General features: G+C 36.4%; 1 long non-coding RNA gene across 1 annotated transcript; it reads left to right on the plus strand.

The window, feature by feature from the left end:
• Positions 1-1,219: 1,219 nt before the first annotated feature.
• LOC147654689 (uncharacterized) lies at positions 1,220-17,470 on the plus strand. Its single transcript, XR_015282520.1, has 4 exons — positions 1,220-1,449; positions 6,157-6,313; positions 14,873-16,272; positions 16,321-17,470. It is a non-coding gene; the product is annotated as an uncharacterized LOC147654689 (long non-coding RNA).
• Positions 17,471-17,672: the final 202 nt, after the last annotated feature.

Here is a 17,672-nt window from a genome sequence, read left to right on the forward strand (position 1 = left end):
TTCCCTTTACACTTTCCTGGAACAGTTTATCATGGCTGAGTCATAAAGGGAACAGATTGTAATATTGTCTTGCAAAAATCCATTGACCTTGGTAGGAATGCCTTCTGAAAGAGAGCTCAGCTTAGTGGAAGACATAAAAGTGGGGGCACTGAATGAGTTTCCTGCCCAGAAGGAAGGGATCAAAAGGTGACCTTTTTTTCCTACAAAAGAGCAACCAACCAGTAACTTCAAATAATTTTACTATTCTGAACTTGATACTAAAAATAATATAATAAAAAAAATTAACTTTTTTTTGTTCTCAGGCCAGAAAATATGCTATTTTTGGAAAACAATCTATCAGATAACTATGAAACTTGTAGCCTGGAAATAGTTATTTATTCAAATTTTACTCTAAATGAACATAAGAAAAATACTTCCCATACCAAGCGTAAAGTAAGAGAAAATAAAAATCTTTATTCGACTCAGTAGTTGTGATTAAGGAGTATGTTAATCCTGATCTTCAATCAGTCATTTCAAAATTAAACCTAAAGCAAAGTAACCCAAAAACTGCCCTGCAAATTTCTCATTACAGTGCCATTTAGAAATGAGATTTCCAGCCGAATTGCAATTGTGTTTAGTTAAACAAGCTGTCAGATTGCAATTGGTATGTGCAATATGGAAGTTATTCAAGGGTAACATTCTGAACATATGCGTAATTATCAGAAGAAAAGATATGAGATATATTAATTTAGTTTCCATTAGAGAAAAAAAAACAAACATGAACTGCTCACTGCAGTAAATAAAGGAGTTGGATTTGTCTGTATCTGGGAATTTCTTATCTGAAGAAATGAAAGGAGTACACTGTGTACTCTTGATCTTTCTTTAAAGTCACCAGTCATCAGCGTAAAAGACTGCCTTTAGGAATCTGCTGCAGGAGAACATCAAACAACATATATTATGATTCTCACTGGAAAAAAATATCTGTTTTACTGCAACAGCAACTATGTAACTGTTGGAATTGCTATCTTTTCTTAGGTATGCAAAAACACTGGAATTTTTAATATGCTATTTCTTTGAGTCTTATCAGAATTGTAAAGCATGTCTAGAATACAACCTAAATTATTTATACCAAAACAATTCCAGTTATCTAAATACCAGCATTCTGAAATCTGGGAGTAAAAAAGCAGACCAAAATGCAAAACTAAACCCAGAAACACAAACAAAAAACTCCCAAACTTTTGATAAATAAGCCTTCAGTAAATAGGCATATGACTCCTTTTTCTTAGTGGTTAAACTCAAAAATGGAATAATGGTCTTGAGAAAACTTTTATTCATATAGTTGCAGAAAAGAAGGAGCTTCTCTGATTTTTTTTCATTGACCAGTGGAGGCTGGGGAGCGTGGTCGATGTCCTGAGGCGGGGCTGCACTCGCTGTCTGCCTGGGCACGGCTGCCACGGCAGTGGACACGAGGTGAGGGGCGCTCAGGAAGGAGGTCCAGGAACCTGGACAGGACAGCGGTGAGGGTGGATGGTGGGCTGCCTTGGGGCAGGAGGATGGCTGGATCACAGGGAGCTCAGGGAGGGCACAGAGATGGAGCAGGAAGAGAGAGATTGTCAGGGACACAGGGAGGCAGAACAGATGCAAGGGTAAGCAAGAACAGGAGGGCCAAAAGGCAGGACTCCAAAAGCAAGTTCAAAAAACCCATAAGGAGTCAAAAAGTGAGGGTCAGAACAGCCCCCAGAGCTTGGGGTGAAGTTACTTTTTATGCCCCTGGCTCCCCCTCCAAGCCTGTCTGCTGACAGGAGACCATTGGCCCAGTCCAATGGGCATCAGTAGGGACCTTTTTCCCAGTCCCACTGCAGTCCATTGGTAGAGACCTTTTGCCATCTGACTGGAGAGTGTCTCTGGGGTACTGTGACCTCAGTGTTCCCCTGCTGGCTGCCTGTCCCATGTAAGACATGAACTGGTGGCAAAGTCTCCCTAGAGACAAGGCTTTGCTCCATCTTCTTCTGGCTGCTTCCTGGGCATGGCACAGGCACAAACCCTCCCACACATGCCTCTGACAACCATTGTTGAGGCATAACAAAACTCATTGGTTCCTCACAACATTATCATTTATAAATAGTTTATGAACAGGAAGTAAGAATGTTTTCAAATTGTATCCTTTGTCTAGTATCTTATGCAAAGTAATAATCTTAATAATAAATATATTTAATATGATATGTCCCTATAGTTTGCATGTGATAGTTTTATGGTAATTTCTCTTTGTGGAGAAAGTGCTTACAATGTTGTTGTGTTCTTGCTGTGACAGGATAAATTTACTTTGAGGCTTCTTATTTTATTAGCATGTCCTTTGTTATGGAAATTACTAGCTTAGACTATTCCAGCTTTGTTTTCCTATAGTGGTATTGTTTTTTTTTATTTGAATAACGTTTACAATGTTTTATATGAAGCTTTCATTTGAGTCAATTTTATTTCATTTAGACTTTAACAACTAGTATTGGGTTGGTTTTTTTTGCCATACCAGTGATTACTTTGATTCCAGAAAGGCTGGAAATAAAGCCCCACAGACATTGGTCTGTAGAGAAGGTATTTGTTTATTGCAGTGCTGGTGGTGAGGGGGATAGATATCCTATCCACCTAACTCACCCACATTTGTCAAGTACTGTGGTATAATTATACAGTAAGTATTGCTTAGTATCTCTCTGTCACTACAACATCATCACATATGTGCCAGAAAAAATTTACATGGTATGATCTCCTGGTTATTAGATAGTTCTTTTGCACTCTGTTTGCATCTCCTCAGTTCAGGGGTCGTGGGGGTCTTTGATGAAGGCTTCCAAGGTGTCCTTCTCATCTGAACTTTACAACTTTCTCTTCAGAGCATGCACAGTTATGGTGTCCCTTGGTCTGTCTGATCTTAATAGGCCTAAATTCTTTGTTTTGTGGATAATTTGTTTTGCACTTGCCAATTTTTCATTAGTACTATAGTTATCTATCTCTAAAGCTGTCCACCTGGCAAGTTTTTCTTCTTTTTTTTTTTTTCTACTCAACATTAAGTAAGCAGTTAACCATAACAGCTATTATGTTGTAAATATATAAATAAAAAGTTATTTATATCAGGCTATATAGGTACAAAAGTTATGATTCAGGTTATATAGGTATAAAAAGCTATGATTTAGGTTATATAGATATATAAAAAGTCATTATTTACGTTATGTTGATATCAGGTTATATAGATATATCAGGTTATATTGATATCTTATAACTCAAGCTATATAAGCACCCTGAACTTTGATCTAAATAATATAGGCACCAATTTTCACAAGCCTTTAACTGCTTCTGATGAAAGGAGATCATTTGCTTCTGTATAATTAGACCAAGAAGTTTTCCACAACTCTTATGGGTTTTTTTTTTTCCTATCTGTTAATAAATCAATAATAAAAAAAAAATAAAAAATCAAGCATAATGGGCTATTCCATGCATGCTTTGAAGACTCTCTGTGATAGTTTTTTTAGGGTTCAATAAACACATTTCTTTGTATTTAGTAGTTACATGGTTAATGACAAATTCACTTTCACTTTTTTTTCCCTAAATAAAGTTGATTATTCATAGCACTATAAGCCTGAGTCTGAAAAACAAAACACTAATATTAAAAGCCAAGTGAAAATAAATATTTGGTTGTTTTTTTCAAATTGTTTTTTCCTTCATATGAATAACAAATACATTTCTACATTTTATACATTTCTACATTTTTTACATTTTATATATTTTCACCCAATTTCAAAAATAAGTGTTTCATAATTCTATCAAATATACCCACCAGATGGAAGTCCTCCTTCTAGTGACTATCTCCTTTGTGTCTTAGTATGCATGTACATATGCAGTGTGGAATACAGATATTTATTGAAGCTTTTTTAACCTGTTAATCCAGCATCTGATGCATTACCTGAATTTGTGAACTTGGAAATTCACTTTGGAAGAAAGTGAAATACACACAGTGGGTACAGAGTTTTCTAGGGGAAGGATATATATGCTGTCACATAAGGTGTGTGGGAAAAATAGTTTGTAAAAGCACATACCACTTTATTAATAAAAGAAATTTCAAAATATGTTCATCCCTTAGACTACAACTTTTAGGCTTCTGTCTATAAGATATGATGTAATTTTTCTTATCTTTTAAAATTTTGTGGTGCTAATTTTTCTCTAGAGCACCTGTTTAGTATTATTTTAATATCTCATATTTTCATTGAATCTTAATGATTCACTTAGGAAAATATCAGGGCACCAATGTACATAACTGTTACTTGTCCCAGTAATTACGAGATTCAAATAGATATATCTGCTTTACCTACTTTATGAGAATGGATGATCACCAGAAACTGTTTCCTTAGATATAAAATCCATGTACTACTACACATACTTATACCTTTATGAAATTTTAGAAAGAAGAAAATACATATTTTTTTTATATCAGCGGAAAGAAACACTATCATTTAGGATAATGATTAATCTGACAAAATGAGATGAGGACCCTTACTTTAATGTGTTCTTGCACAAAATCTCACTGGACTCATCAATCCTGACAGTGTTAGTAGGCTTCATTAAGGATTAGTTAAATTAGCCATTACTTCTTAACATTATTGGCTAATTGCTTTGTGAATCTCAGGCAGCTCCAGAGTATACTAAAGCTCCATATCAATACAGTAAACTTTCACTTCTTACTACGAAATCACACTATTTAAAACTTGATTGATGGTTGATCTTCAAAAGCTGGAATGGGCTTTATTAAATTCCTAAGTAGGAAGAGCAGAAAAGTAGAGTGAAGTTTGATTGCCTGGTGCAAAGATAATTTTTAATATGCTGAAAATATTGGTGAAGATGACCAGCTAAAATTTGCAGCTGAGAAAAAAATCCCACAAATTCTAAAGATAACACCACATTATACCATTTCTTGATTAGAATATTGTAGTCCCCTTTCAACATAAAACTGGCATGAATTTCAAATTGAATTTAAAGCAGTAAAATATGTTAGTTCTTTCTGGAAAAATGTACTGTACCATGTCCAGATGTGATCTTTAAAGATCATCTAGTTCTACCACCTTTTTGTGGGCAGGGATTCCTTTCACCACATCACATGGCTCAAAGTCCATTCAACCTAGCCCCAAATGTTTGCAGTGATGGGATATCCACAACTTTCCCAGGCAACCTGTTCCAGTGTCTCATCACCCTCACATTAAATACTTTCTTCTTAATATCTCATCTAATATCTGGTCAAAATCTACTTTCTTTCAGTTTAAAAGCATTATTTCTTTTCCTATCCCTACAATCCCTGGTTAAATGTGTCTTTCCATTTTTCTTATAGGTGCCCCTTAAGTATCAATAATGTCTCTCCACTTGCCCAGACTAAACAATCTCGATTCTCTCAGCCTCTCTTTATGAAAATGGTCTCTCTGACCATTTTTGTGGTCCTCCTTTGGACCTGCTTTAACAGGTCCATGTCATGCTAGGGGCCTCAGAGCTGTATGTGGTGTGTCATGCAGGGTCTCACAAGAATGGCACTGGGAGGAATCACTCCCTTGATCTGCTGGTCATGTGTATGCAGTCCTGGATACATTTGGCTTTCAGGACTGTGAATGCACTTTTTCAGCTCATGTCTAATTTTTCACCCACAGGTACACCCCAAGCTCTTTTCTATAGGGTTGCTCTCAATCCAATCTGTAATGGATTGAGAGCAACCTAATGCAGTCTGTACTAAAGAAATATGAAGTGCCTGGTTGATTTGTCCATTCCTCATTGTCCTTTATGAAAATAACTCAGGACTGCAAAATTTATGCCAGTCTATATGCTGGTCTTTTTCTCAAAACAGGCACCTATCAGTGCTTCTAAATAGTAATAGAGCCACTTGAGGAACACAAGGCTCAAATTCACAGCTTGAAGCCTATTGCTCTAAGAAGAATACATTAATCAATAATACAAATCATGAAAATGCCCTTTTACTTCACTGTTGAAACTCTGTCAGGATTTAGCAGAGAATTAAAGCTTTGTGACCTGCATCTAAAAAAAAAACCCTCTTTCTATTGCTTAGCATTGAGCAATGTGCATTTGGAAAGGAATAATCTTTGATTTCAGTCCTTGATTCTAGAGTACTAATGCATGTTCTGAACATTTTATCAGGATATGACTGCAGCTGGGAAAGAGAAGTTTCATTGCTTGTTGCTCTTTTGCTGAGGAGCAGAAAATCCTGACTTCTACAGCTGCAGCACTGCAAGCACTGAAGGACAAATCCAAGGAAAGAACACCACAAAGAAAGCTGTACCTCCTGTAACTTCTGGTAAATTGCACTTTGGCCTTAGGTGTCCTCTGGTACCTGGATTCCTCTATTCTTGAAACAAATTGACAGTATACTTAATACATAGGGGAGGTTTTTTCCATATAGTTTGGAGTTTTCTGAATTCTTATCATTGTATCTGGATAGCAGAGGGATTTCAGATAGCTAAATAACTCCTGCCAGGACTCTGGGCTAAGGAATCAGCTTCCCACAAGGGATCAGAGAGCTTATCCTGACTGCCCACGAGTCAGAGAGCAAAGAAGGGATAGGAGGAATGTCCCTGCACTGGTGATCGTCTTTGTATTCAGGGAACTCAAGAAGACAGAAGCTCTCACATGAAGATAAATGGTCTCCTAGAAATAAAGGCTAATTACCCTGCTGGCAAATGAAGAGTGGAGAGATAAGAGTGTCAAAAAGAAAGTTGAAAAATTTCTCTGCTGTTTTTTTATACTGTAGGTTGGCACCTGGATTTTAAGCACTTCCCAGTGAATATTCTCACATGGCAGAACTAAGTGAATGACACTGTCTCATGTTAAAACACAGATGAGATTAAACAATTTGATTAGAGAAATCTGAATCAAGAACTGTAAAACATAACAGAAAAAAAAAGAAAACCAAACCAATAAAAAACATAACTCTGTCTTCAGAAATAGGATACATCTCACCAGAAGACTTGTGCAGGGAATTGTTCTTAAAATGAAAGTTGGGTTGCATAACTGGAGTCTGTGAGCAAATGGATTGGGAGGTGATCCTGTGAGACTTCTGTCTGGGATATATGCCATGTAGGTGAGTTAGCTAGCACACATCTGTTACACCAGGGCCTGGCTTCACAGGTAAAATACATGGAATAAAGCTTTGTAGCTAGAATCCTGATAGGTTTACTTGATAGACAGGGAAATATTGTAGTTTGAGAAAAAACAAATGGAAGTTTCTGACTGTGGCAAATACTGTCTTATTTGGTCCCACAACACTGGGCCATAGATACGTATTTCACATACAGGATACATTTTCCTGTGCATGTGAACTTGCACCCTGTTATTTTAGTACCATGCTAACATCCCATGTCTGAGTCCAAAGCAGTCAAATTTTTTAAAGTTTTACATCCTATAAAAGTTAAATATATGACTTTTTGTTGGGTTGACCTTGGTTGGCTGCCAGACTCTCACAAATTTCTCTTTCTAAAACGAACAAGGGGAGAAAGTAAGATGAAAAAGCTTATGTACAGGTCAAGATGAAGACTGGGAGATCACTTAAGAATTACTACCATGGAAAAATATGCTTGACTTGTAGAATTTTAATTAAGCTATTAATGAAATAATATATATCAGGTCATATATTAGGACAAAATCAGAAAACTTTCCCCTGCACCCCTCTCTTCTTTCCAGGCTTCCTGTGACATTAAAAGTGTTGTTGGCATTAGGCAAGAAGGCAAAGCTGTCTAGGTGATAGCATGTTAGCTATAGTATAAGAATACTAAGATTTCATCCTCAAAATTCATTACAAAGTCAAAAATTAAGTTAGTAGAAGAGATCTGAAGCTGTGACACTGATGGGTAATTGGGGAAGTGTATGGACATTGTTGTGAATGAAAGGAATATTACTAGTGAGAGATACACTACGCTTCAATTTACTTTCCCTGTGAAATAATTGTTTGAATGGTTCATTTTCAGAGACAGAAAACAAGAGCTGACAAGCCCTCCTACCTCTATTGAATAAACATGGTTAACTTGATTCAAATGTGGTAGCTCAAATTTGTGTTATCCTTTCTCAGTATTTCATGATCACAATTAATGTGGGCAGAGGGAAATCTGGTCAGTCTGTCCAGTGGTACTGTCACAGGCAGAATCTCTCATGTTTCTTTTTCAATCCAACCCTGAATAGTTGTAAATGTTTCTTATTTGAAGCAATAATGAAAAATAGGTTTTGACATTATAATTACCAACCCCCTTTTTTTTTTCCCCTCTTTAGGTGTAAATGCAGAATGAATTCAATACATGGCTTCAATACATGTTGCAGCATTTAAAAATGGAGTTTGTTTTTTTTTCCCTAGATGACCAATAATTCAGCAAAGTATCTGGGCTAGCAAGTGTGTATTGTGCCAGTAAATACATCTTTTAAGTTACACACAAAACATGTTACATATATAGCCAATCTCACACATAATTCCAGTTCTTTTCACAAGCTATTGTTCATAGTGCTTTTTCTATTGATATATTTTCTGACTATTATTCTTTTGTATCCACATTCTCTGTAAGTGAAAATTCACATAAATATGTGCAGATTCCTAAAAATATAATGAGGCTTTTTATATGTTTCACTATGTCACCACAATTCATATTAGCTACTGCTATCAACACGGAGTTCTGAAGAATATTTCTGAATGTTGATGTTAAAGGTGCACATTCATAGATAAAGATAAATGATATATTTATTAGAAAAGGGCAAAGAAATGGAAGAGAATGTGACATTGTTCTTATGCATTTTCTGGTAGTGTACTGAGAAGGCCACAGATACTTATTCATTTAGAATGAAAAATGAAAAAGAAGTTGAAAGAAGTGAAAGTTTGGAACATTCAAACCAGTAATTGGAAAGAATTTATAACTAGTGCTGACATTGGCCACCTGGGCCACCTGGGCAAACACTGGCTTATGCTCAGCAGCTGTTGACCAGCACCCCTAGGTGCTTTTCCACCAGGCATTTTTCCAATGACTCTGCCCCCAGCCTATAACTCTGCACAGGGTTTTTGTGACCCAGTTTCAGGACCTGGCACTGTTGTTGATCCTCATAACACTGGCCTTGGCCTATTTATCCAGTTTGTCCAGATCCCTATGCAGAGCTTTCTAAGTGGTGTAGCAGGTCACTGTCACCCCTTGGATTATGAGGTCTTCATTCTTCTCCCTGCACCTGTCTTCCAGCTCAGGAGACTGGTCTTACTATTAAAGACTGGCACAAAGAAGGCATTAAGCTCCTCAGCCACTTCCTCATTCTTAGTCACTATTTCCTCCCCACAATGTATCACTACCTGGACTTCACTGATGTCACAGTCTTTCCAATAGATCTTCAGTCTGGGCTTGTAGATAATAGATTTTCAATAATTTATTAGACTAGGAGGATTAGTGGATTAGTGCACAAGTTTTTGGACACCAAAGAACTAGGTTAAGAGATCTGCTTTGGGTCAAAAGAGAAATGAGTTTGATAATCTCTTCCTAGTCCCTGGAAAACATTTGTACAAATCACAGAATGACCTTTAAACATTTCCTGCTATTGAAATTCTTTACTTACAAAGGTCAAATCTGGCGCTACATGCAAAGAAAATCACCCAGCAAGGCCATATCTTTCTCATTGAAACTGAGCTATAAATCCAAAACATAATGAGACTCTCACCACTTAGAAGTCATACTCAGATGGGCTATAATGACTCATATGATTCAAATATCTCCGGTTAAATATTCACATTCTTCTTTCTTTTTCAAGCTGTTCATTTCACTCTCGCCATTTTTCAGTTCATATAGGGAAGTGGAGTTCCCTCAGGCTGTAATCCAATGTAGAACATGGACATTTCTATTTTTCAGTGTAGACTAAAACAAACCCAAGAAAAGCTAGCTCTCTGTACAGGGTGCTGATGAGCAAGTCTAGAAGCAGCAGTGGCTGCAGTGAGGGTCTGTGAGCAGTGGCTGGGACAGCATTATGCTGGACATGGCCATCAACAGCTGCCTCCAGCCCATCTGCTGCAGGGCACAGCTGAGACCCACCAGCTGAGGGGAGGGAACCTCTGAGAAAATGTGTTAAAGAAAGGGGAAATGCCACACAAGCAGTGTGAAGAGTGAAGGTGGGAGAAAGTGAGATCATCCTGAGGACATCAAGGCCGCAGAAGAAGGAGGAAAGGAGATGTTCTGGGCGCCAGAGCAGGTTTCCCTGCAGCCCATGAGGACTGTGTGGTCCACTTGCTGGAATGGATGGCTGTTTGCAGAAACTCTGGCTCAGGATAGACCCTTGAAGGAGCAGGGCTAGAGGACTAGAGCCTGTGGAGAGGTCTCTTGCAGGAATAGGGAAAAGTGTGAGGAGGACAGAGAAGTAAAGATGAAATGTTATGGACTGACCACAGCTCCTGGACTACTTAGAGTGAGGAGGCAGAGGGTTGTGAAGAATTGAAGCTTAGATTGGGGAGAAGAGAGGACAGGAATAGGTGATTTTGTATTTATAACCACCTTACTCTATTTTAATTAGCAATACCTTAAATTTATTTCCCCATTCCTATTTTGCCCATGATGAAAATTGTTAAGTGATCTCACTGTCTTTACCTTATCCCAGGAGGTTTCTCATTCTTTTTTCTCCTGTCCAGTTGCAGAGAGGGAGAGAACAGCTGAGCAGGGGTCAGGAAGCCAGTCAAGGTCAGCCCATCACAACCTATTTCTGAACTTTGTAAGTCCAGCTGAAAACATTTTAATACCATGGCTATGAACATAAGCCCTATCCAAGAGGTTGTCCTCAGCCCACTGTGAACTTATTCAAATGCTCTTTTTTGATGGAATCCCTGGATTGCAGATAAAGATCAATTACATTAAATTGTAACCTGCCTAGATTTGGAAAACTTCCATATCTGCACATGGAATCTCTTTAAAAGTAAATATATTTGGATGACATTGTATTTTTGAATAACTATTTCTATGTCAATAAATTTGACAGCTGTAGAAAAATTATTATCAGGCCTACAAAAGACAATATTTCTGGAATGAATCCTTTAATCAGTAATGAAGAAAGTGAATGTATTCACTAAAATTTGAATTTGGAGTATAGTAAGGCAGAACCAGTTGCGCCAAAACAGCATTAGTACCAAAACTGCATTTTATCTTGACTTCAAATTCAGTGACATATGTAGGGAGTATTTTAAGTGCAGCAAATGCATCATGCCATAACCTCAAAAGTTTCTGCAGGCATTACCTTGTTGTTGATTTTACTGGACACTAAAAACAAGTGATTCTTTCACTGTTACAAATGTTTATTGCAGAGGGTAGCATGCATTAACACTAGAAACAGTTTAAACCTGTTTTATCTTAGCAGTGAGGAATCAGATACTGTATTATTATTTTTCTTTAGAGATGATTTATTTTCTAGCTGTGTTTATATTTGGAATTCAGTATGAACTGAAATACAAATACAAAGTTATTAAAGGCCTAAGAAAAATATTCTGGTACTCTGAGCTCACTGTTGCACTGTTGTGGGCTAGATAACAGCTTCAGTTTTGAATCCAAATAAGTGCTAAACTACTGTAGAAATTGAAGTTCAAAAAAAAAAAAAAAAAGGAAACCTTACTTGAGTGAAAAAAGATCTGTTTAGCTATCAAAAAAAGGCTTGTGTGTAATATGGTTATGAGGATAGATGGGATTGTGAATAAAATAAGGCATTCTGGATCTGAGTAATAAATTGTTCAATCTGCTGTCAAATCTTTCATTGAACATGTGGGATGTTTGAAGGAATCAAAACATCAGAAGTAAATACTACATAATATTAAAGTCAGTCCCACTCACAGTGTTACTAAGTTATTTGTGTTTATGTGTCACTACAACAAATACAGTACTTTAATTATCTTGAGAAAGACTGAAGTATTGAAGTGAACTGTGGTGCTTTTAAGAAATTAAAGTTAATTGTAATCACAGATTTTATTCCTACAGACAGTTGATTTAGTCATGTTTTCAGGAAAGAATGCCCATAAGAATTACCTGATTCAGGACATATATCCTTTTGTGAAACAATACTAAATTAGTAAGTAACATCTACTATTCAAAAAAAAAAATTGCTTTTAAAAAAGTAAGACTTAGCAAAATCATTTATGTTCTGACAACAAATTTAGAATTATTTCATGAGAAGAAATCATGTCACTAGTTTCTGTACTGTATGTTTTGTGTGTCTGATTTTTTTTCTCTGTATAACTTTGTTACTATACTGTTAGGTTAATTAGGCTCTTCTCAGTTTTCTATTTTCACTTTAAAATAATTTTTCAAACATCTTTTTTACTAAATTGCAAAGGGTAATCAGCCATTTAAGACAATCAGCCATTTAAAAAAAAATCAAAACACCACAAGTAATGAAGTTGTTTTTAAACAATATCAAAATTTTCAAATATTACTGACAAAATAATGTGTAACAAAGCAATATTACAGTAGGGAATCTCTTCAAAGAAACAGAAGAAAATCATAACAATTGACTTTTCAGCATCACAGTGGGATGTGCTGAAATTGAACTGTGCTCTGCAAAAAGCTAGAAAACAATAGATAGAGTAGCAATACATCAAAGAAATTGTGATATCTTTCATAGGAACATGAAAATTATAGTGGTCTTTGAGGTCATATATACTGGTCCCTGGCTGTGGCAAATCTATTGGAAAGACCGAAACACTAGATTTGTAGAAGATTGTTCCCAGATCATTTTTATAATTATAAAAAAGTCTTACCCTAATAAGGTCTATTTTTCAAACTGAATTAATTCATGCTTATGTTATAGGCATTTCCCTCATGATGTCACTTGTCCATCAGCTTAAATATCTTTTCTTCTCTGGTATATCTTCTCTTTCTGGCATTTGTTTCCTTAATGATTTAGGGACAGTCATCATATGTGTCTGATTCTTTTTCTTTTCTGAGAAAGAAAAGAACACAGTCCAGGTTTATTTTAGACTGCTCTACTAACAGTCTTCAGACCTGTTTAGAACTGAACTTTAACTGATTATTTGCTATACCAGAATATTTTTCTAAAATATTTCTGTGTTTCAGTATTATCACAGCCTTGTAAAATGGGATGGTATTTGTGCTTTTTCTTGCATTTAGTAGCATCCTAATATTGTTAATAATTTGCATTATTTGTGACAAGGGTGTAGTCAGGGCATAAGTAAATTATGACATTGATAGCTTGCCAAGATTTTTTTTTTTTTTTAAATATGTGTGTGTGTCTGGATTGGGTCTGGCTGAGAAGGAGTTCATTTTTCCCAGAGCAGGGCAGTGCTTGGCTCTGGTGGCTGGAAAGGTGTTGGTACCACCAACAAAGGTGTTTTGGGCACTGCTGAGCAGTCCTGGCACAGCATCAGCGCTGTCCAACATTTCTCTGTAGGCTGTGAGTGGGCAAGATCTTGGGACGTGGAACAATTAGAACTGCTGACCCAAACTGACTAAAGGGTAATTCCATACCCTATGATATCGACTTTGATATAAAAGCTAAGAGGAGGAGGAGGAAGAGAGGGAGTTCATCATTAACATTTGTCTTCCAGAGCAGCTGCTTCATGTGCCAAAGCCCTGCTTCCAAGGGAGTGAACAACATCACTTGCTGATGGGAGAAGTAGAAAATAAAATCTCTGAGGTTTTAATCTTTGAGGTTTAAATTTTCTTCAGCCTTTTCAGGCAACCTTTTTTTTGTGCTTAAGTAACCTGCTTTATCCAACCTATGAGTTATTTTCCATCTTATTTTCTCTCTCCTGTCCAGATGAGAAGGGGGAGTGATTGAGCAGCTTGGTGGGTATCTGGCATCCATTCAGGGAAACCCACCACCGTTGTAGCTCAGTGTGTGAATCCCCCACTCATTTAAACCATGGTGCTTGGAGCCACGTTATAGTTTTCAGCCTCATTTCCTTGCCCAAATATGGTACAGTTTCCTTTCTGAAAGTAATATTACTCCCTAGTTTTCTGCAATTCTTGAACTTCATTGCACAATTGCAGATATTTTGCAAAGTGAGTCAATGAAAATATTAAGTTAAAGAGCTGTTCCACAGGGAAAGAACACTCTCTTTACTAAGGGAGCAAGCATTTGTAAATTATTGTCATCTCTTCGTTTCTGTTAATTATACTTATCCTTGCTTCTCTAGGGAACTGTAATTACTGATCCTTACTGAGATATATTACACTAGTCATATCTAGTCATTAGAAAATGATTTTAAATTTATCAGACACACAATACTAGATACACTAAAACTCCTATTTTCCTCTGTTCTATTTTCATTTAAGTTACAGTGTGAAATCATAAGTGACTCATGCATATCTCATTTGTTTGAAATGTATTGCTAGAGAAATTCTGTGTTCCAAGATCTTTTAAATACAGAAATGTTGATTTCTTACATATATTTGTTGCCAATACAGATGTTTAATAACTCAACAGTTTACCATACTAAAACTAGGATTATAAGCATAAAAACCCCATAGGTATCATTGATTAAGATCTCAACCTCCAAAGTTTTTGGAATAATGTTTTCATAAATAATCTTGTTAAAACTTCTGTCATTGTTCACATTTATAATTCTTCATACATACATAGTTTCAAGCATTCATTAGCCTCACTCAAGTTAAAATGATTATATCAATTTAAAATTAACCATTTGTGCTAAACATTTTGCTAGAATGTAGTTCCCTCTTGTTTTGGGTTTATAGAGAGGTCTTGTGAAATTCAGACAGATTTTCAAACCTGTGAGTTAAACAGTTCTTAAAATGCAGTACCAAATTACTGCTTTGATTTTTTGACTTGGTCTAGCTAGCTCATCTGCTTGGATTTTTGACTAATTTCTTGTTGCATTTTCTCTTCCCAGTGTGTGGAAACCTTTAACTGGCCATGTGAAAGAGAATGCTGCCAACCCATCCCAGTGGAAAATTCCTTCCTGGTGAGATAATAAGAATTTCATGCAATACAGTAAAGGCAAAACCAATGTCCTACAATGAGTCCAGATTAAATCTATGTACCAGCACAGGATGGGCTTGCAGAGGGCACCCTGCAGGTCAAACACTTCAGCATATGCCAGTATTCTGCTCCCGCATCACTCAAGGACAAAGGCATCCTCACCTGCACTTGAAAGAACTTTGCCGGCATGTTGAAGTAGGTCTTTCCACTGTTAGATGCTGGTGAGACATGTGGAGAGCTGAGTCCACTGCTCAACTTCCTGATTAAAGAGAGGCTGTCAAATTGAAGCAAAGCCTCTGAGAAACCACCATAATGGTTAGGCATCTGAAGCCCATGATGTGTCAAGACAGACTGAGACAATTGGGATTGTTCAAAATGAAGAACAAAAGGCTGAGGCACGGTAATTTGTCATGATGTTGTGAGAGTACACAGATGAGAAAGAGTTGAGCTTTTCTCAGTACTGTGCAGAAAAGGAGAGAGTGAGCGTAAGTTGTAACAAGAAAACACCAAATCAACATGAATAGACAGTATTTTTCAGTCAGATTGGTTAAGCACTGGATAGGTTTCTCAGACAGCCTGTCAAATGTCCATCTAGATGAAATCTTCTTTACCTTCTTCAAAATATTATCCTTTAGAAGCTTCATTAGATATATGTGCTACTACTGCCTCTACAGAGTCATCTGGGAAAATGAGATTCTAGAAATGAGATATGAGTTTCACTGAGTAGTTTGGAAAGAATTCCTATGTAGCCCCATTATTTGGTCTGAGCTGCTAATAACAATCAGCTTTATGTAAGCTAATGTATCACTTAAGGCCCTTATAGTGGGGGGAGAAAGTGCTGCAGTCAATTGTCATTATACAAAAGAGCCTAAATCACGTGCATCATGTGCATAGCAAGTAATTTTTTCAACGTTTGTGTAAATGTCTTATTCACTTTGGGATTCATTTCACAGTTCAGAAATAAACTTTCAAAATATTAATAGCGTTTTTAAGTCATTTCAAAATATCTTCTTCAATGGAACAGGGAACTTTGGCTGATCTGCTTCTGGTTTGACAACTTTAGTCCAATCCAAAATAAAAGGAAGCCTTGGCTCATTGACTTTAGGAGGCTTTAGATAAGTTTTATTAAAACAAATAGGAACTGGATACAAACTGAGAGGAGAAAGAGAGGCCTACTTGATATCTGGCTTTACACAAAGGAATAACTTGACTAAAACTGAAAACAAAGTGCATTATAAATCACACACTTGGTCAGGAATATTTTTCTGTAGGGTGCCAAATAAGCGCTTAGTTAAACACTACCCTTTTCCAGTCCTCACTGGCTCTTTTTAACTGTTGCTCAAAGAAGGAGAAAAAAAGTCCTCACTGGCTCTTTTTAACTGTTGCTCAAAGAATGAGAAAAAAAGTCTATGCAGCAACAAACAGTCCCATGGAATAAGGATCATAGAATCATAAAATGGCCTGGGTTGAAAATCTTCAAGATGATTTAGTTAATTTTTTTTTTAAATGAGATGGGGTAGAGAAAAAAAATAAACCAGGTTAAAATATTATATGTATACCACAATAGCCACCAATTTTGGACAGTCCCAAAGTATTCTTCATCTCACTGCAAACTTTATAATGTACATAATGCTATATATATATCACGTACATATTTAAAGACAGCTGTGTATTCTATATAGACTGGTTACAGAGGTCTTCAGCACAGGAAACAGCCTGTCTTCACTCTTCAGTCCACAGAATTTGAACCACTTTACCTTGGCAAAAGTCTTGGCTCCCAATTCACTTGTTCTGATTCCCCCCACATGAGTATTTAATCTATGCAGCAGGTATGTTATTTCACTCCTAGCTCTTTTTTGTGGTCAGCCAAATAGGTCCATCCAAGATGTGCCAGTACACAGACACAGTTCTCAGATTATTGCTTTTCACAGTGGCCTCTTTCTTTGTATCAATGAATCAGCTATGCCAGTTTTGGCTACTTTAGCTTCATAGTCTATCAAAGCTACATCAAAAGTACTTTCTCCTCCAAATATTTCCTTGGGTCACTGCTCCGTAACATCTGACATATATCCCTAGCAAAATATTGCAAAAGTACAATGACAGGAAGCTGTAACACAGCTCAGAAATTACTTTAAAAATGAAAAACATAAACTAAAACTATCTCAGTTCTATGCTTATCACAAGAGTTTGAGAGAAAATGATCCAATGTTGCCATTTTAATTCTGATTGGGAGATTCACACTAAGACTATGAACCTGAGACCCTGTGCAACACTAGCTCGAGAATAAGACATTTCTCTTTAAAAATTATCTGGAGTAACCTTCTTGTGTTGGAATGCTCCTACATTTCATTATGTCCACATTTAACTACAATCTAGGAAAAAATGAAAATTTAAATTTCTATGTCTTGAATGACAATCATCAGCAAATTTCTGATTTTAGTAACCTGAAGTAACAGTATTACTATATTATTCATTGTTCCCAACAGATGGTGGTGTTCGATTAGCAAAATAATAGAATATAGCATATTTTTTTTATTTTTTTTTTTATGGGAATAGTCATCATTAAACACGTGTAACTGGGCACAAAATATTTAAGTAAAATTTACCTTTAGACTTTTTCCATTTGCAATATTCAAATGTAGAACAAAACAGATGGCTGAATTATTTAAATGTTATAGAATGTGATTTATTTATAGTTTATTCTTTGAATT

The sequence above is a fragment of the Cyanistes caeruleus genome, chromosome 2 (assembly GCF_971803275.1).
Source record: "Cyanistes caeruleus chromosome 2, bCyaCae1.hap1.1, whole genome shotgun sequence".
Lineage (NCBI taxonomy): Eukaryota > Metazoa > Chordata > Aves > Passeriformes > Paridae > Cyanistes > Cyanistes caeruleus.